The sequence below is a fragment of the Bidens hawaiensis genome, unplaced genomic scaffold (genome assembly GCF_021521415.1).
Source record: "Bidens hawaiensis isolate Kalapana, Puna unplaced genomic scaffold, B.hawaiensis_p1.1 tig00031836_1, whole genome shotgun sequence".
Lineage (NCBI taxonomy): Eukaryota > Viridiplantae > Streptophyta > Magnoliopsida > Asterales > Asteraceae > Bidens > Bidens hawaiensis.
Window position 1 is genome coordinate 9,570 of NW_027495391.1, and position 4,259 is coordinate 13,828.

A 4,259-nucleotide genomic window follows, 5' to 3' on the forward strand; every position below is an offset into this window, starting at 1 on the left:
GGTCAACTCGTTAGTTGGGAGTGGCAGTGACAAATATGTGATAGTTGGGGTTATAAAATTCCAATAAACCTTAAAAAAGATGAGGTATTTAGTCCAAGTCCCGCTTGTGACAAAGAAAAAATACAGGTTGAGCTAGGAGGTTTTCTCAAATATGGTGGGTTTACCCTAACAATGGAATGGAGATTATTGGATGGTTAGTGGAGTAATCCAAATTGTTCTTAAAAAAGTGTTAACAAGAAATTCTGACAATTGGTTGTTGGGGTCCTCTACCTTATGTGTGAACGTGGTCTTGACAAAATCATATCACTCTTACACTAATATACGCCTCAGAGTTGACTGGCCGAAAAAGTCATGATTTAGTTAAGTGGGAATATGGAATATAAAATTATCCCTTAGCGTTGAAAAGGAAGATAATTCAATCTCATTTGAAAAATAGGATAATCAATTGGAAACTGAAGGACGTTTCTTTACTAGGACAGGAGAAACTAGACAATGAAATTTGGCCTAATGTTAGTAAATATAATATAATATAATATAATACCAATCAAATTTGGAGAAAGTTGATATGGCGCAAACCTTATTTTCACTCATTTCGATTACATTCTTTCTAATGCTAACAACTTTTAGTTCATCATTAGACACAATAGCTACACATCAAAACTTCCTAGATGGTGACACCATTATTTCGCAGAACGCAACATTCGAGCTAGGTTTCTTTAGCCCGGGCAGTGCCAAGAATCGGTACCTGGGGATATGGTATACCAACACAACACCTCGTGTGGTTGTATGGGTTGCTAACCGGGAACATCCACTTACTGATACCTCAGGCTTAGTCAAATTGGACAGCCGTGGGATCCTGTCTCTTGTCAACGGCAGCGGCACCATCATTTGGTCATCCAACTCCTCTACGTCTGACACGAATTTCAATCCTGTAGCACAACTCCTAGATATGGGCAATCTGATAATTACGAAAGAAAATAGGACAGACATGAAAACTTTTGTTTGGCAAAGTTTTGATTACCCTGGAGCTACCTACTTACCAGGGATGAAGTTGGGCAAGAACTTCATAACCGGAAGAGAAACATATCTGACATCATGAGGAGTGCGGATGATCCTTCCCCTGGTGAGTATACGATCAGGAATTCAATGGTTAGCGGAAAATATCCGCAAGCATATATCTGGAAAAGCTCTATTATTCAATCAAGGATTGCCCCGGTTAATGGCAGAACGTAGGCTGGCCGCCCAACCTATAAGACGAACCCATCCTATATAGCTAAATATGATATAATTGTCAATGAAGACGAGATGTATTATGTCTTCACCTTTCAAAGCACATTCTTGTTGATACATTCGATAATTACTCCTGATGGGAAGCAAGAGGTCTGGCATCTAAATAGGAAAACCCAGAAATGGACGCAGGATCTCTACTTCCCGTCCGATAAATGCGACGGATATGGAGTTTGTGGCCCATATGGAATCTGTAGTACTGTGGATTATAATATTTGCGGGTGCTTGAAAGGGTTTGAACTAAAAAACCCACATGAAATGAGTGCTGATAATTGTAGTGGTTGTAGACGAACTAGATCTTTGGATTGTGCGCCAGACGAGGGGTTTCTGAAATTCTCAAGCCTGAAATTGCCCGACACTCAGAATGCTGTGTATCATAGAAACATGAGCCTGCAAGAATGTGAGATAGCTTGCAAGATGAACTGCTCATGCACTGCCTATGCAAATCCTAATATGACTGAAGGTGCACTTGGATGCTTGTTATGGTTGGGAGATTTGATTGACCTACGAGTGTACTCACAAAACGGGCAAGATCTTTATGTTAGACTTGCCGCCTCCGAATTATTAGGTAATCTAATACATTAATTAAAAAAAATAATGGCCTTCACTCAAAATCGCGTAATGATAAAGACAATTATTATTTTCCAATTTTATTCTCTTTTTTTACATAAATGTGAGCGGGATTATGTGATTGGTTGAATTTGGAAGTGGCCCTACTATCTTTGCCCATGAGCCCATTAAAGCAGTGGCACCCAAAGCGGCTTAACCCACCTTCGGCGCCCCTCTTTTCTTGTGTGTGATGGTTTAATTACACTATGGTGTTGTAGTCTAGATTTGATATGTTTTTTTTACTTTTGTAAATTTTACAGTCAATTCGCCAACGGCAGTTAATGGCGGTTTCCGCTCTAGATTCACAAGAACGAAACGAGTCATTATTTTTGTTATCACAATCTCAACGTCAGCAGGATTAGCTGTGATATTAGCACTCTGCACTTTGAGTAAGAGAAAGAGAAAACCAGGCGCAGAACAAGAAGGCAAGTGAAACTGATCTAATTAATAACTTACGATCAGATTTTGGAAATAAATTCTTAAAACATACTTGTGCAACAGTAAATGTCCGTAATGAGAATCACAAAAGTAGCAGCAACAAGGGAAGCATAGAATTGTCGGTCTTTAGTTTATCAACAATTTGTAGGGCAACCAATAAGTTCTCTATTGACAACAAGCTTGGAGAAGGTGGGTTTGGTCCAGTGTACAAGGTAATGGGGCATGTCGGTTAACATTCATGCGTGTAAAAACTGAGTCTAATAATGTTAAAATCATTCAGGGTGTGCTAGAAGAAGGACAAGAGATTGCTATAAAGCGCCTTTCAAAGTCATCTAAACAAGGGCTTGAAGAATTCAAGAATGAAGTTACATGCATTGCTAAACTTCAGCATAGGAATCTGGTCAAGCTCTTAGGATACTGCATTCAAGGCGAGGAGACAATGCTGATTTATGAATACATGCCAAACAAAAGCCTGGACTGGTTTATATTTGGTTCGGCTCTCTTTCAAATGCATAAAAGTCATTTGTACAGTAGAGAAAGAATACAATTTATTTAATATATATAAATTAAGCTTACTTATATTAATCAGATGATATGAGGAAGTCATTACTTAAGTGGCCACAACGTTTTCACATTATCCATGGGATTGCTCGAGGTCTGCTTTATCTTCATCAAGATTCCCGGCTTAGAGTTGTACATAGGGATTTGAAAGCAGGCAATATTTTGCTCGATCATGACATGAATCCAAAAATATCGGACTTTGGTTTGGCGAGAATGTTTGAAGGGCATGAGAGTGAAGCAAATACCAAGAAAGTAGTGGGAACTTTGTAAGAATCCCTCAACTTTGTTTTTTTTTTTAATTACATTTTAGTTACATCTGTATTTTGTCTATTTTAATCATTTGTATGGTGTCATAAATACTTTTTACACAGAGGCTACGTATCTCCAGAGTATGCAGCAAATGGTTTGTTCTCGATTAAATCTGATATTTTTAGCTACGGGGTTTTGGTGTTGGAGATTGTGAGTGGAATGAAAAATACAGGCTTTGTTGACGAAAACGACCATGATGTTAACCTTCTTGGACATGTAAGTGTTTGAATATATATGATCATCATATCGTTAGTGAATTGAACTAATCTGTGTTGGTTACTTGAATTGATTTAGGCTTGGAGACCTCACAGCGAAGGCAAGTCTGTTGATCTAATTGACACAACATTAGGTGAGTCGTGGTCTATTCATGAAGTGTTGCGATCAATACACATTGGTTTATTATGTGTGCAACAACGTTCGGAAGACAGGCCTACCGCAGCATCTGTGGTTGCAATGTTGGCCGGTGAGGGATTACTACTTTCGCCAAAAAAACCTGCTTTTTTTATTCTAGGAAGTGAAAATGATTCTGTTTCAAATTGCCCATCATCAATTAATGGAGTGACAGTAAGCCAGATAGATGGTAGATAATGATGCGAAATGGAAATGATTATTTAGCCAAAATTATATCGGGGATTTATCCATCGGGCAATCCCCATAGTAGCATGGGACATACATTTAGAAGTTGTTTTGTAAGAATGTACTTAGGTTGGAGATCTGTCTGACCATGTTTCTGGTTGCCTTTCTATGTGCAGCATTATGAGCAATGTGACATGTTTTGGATTGCAAATCACTTTATCATACAATTTCATGAACCTACTATCCAATTTTGTTGAATCTTCCTATTTGATCTCCTATATTATCGTTCATTGGTCTCTTTGATTTCTTGTGATTCATTTGATGCCTCCGCCGCAACACCCAAAGAATGGTTCACATCATAGCATTTAGGCCCCATTTACTTTCATTCTGTTATTTGAGCTTATGTAGGATTGCAAGTTTGCAACACCCCAAATATTCATAACATATATATTTAAACATCTTGCGGAAAATAGGCTCAG

At 38.3% G+C, this 4,259-nt stretch overlaps 1 pseudogene; it reads left to right on the top strand.

The window, feature by feature from the left end:
- Positions 1-562: 562 nt before the first annotated feature.
- Positions 563-3,792, top strand: LOC143582668 (G-type lectin S-receptor-like serine/threonine-protein kinase At4g27290; annotated as a pseudogene).
- Positions 3,793-4,259: the final 467 nt, after the last annotated feature.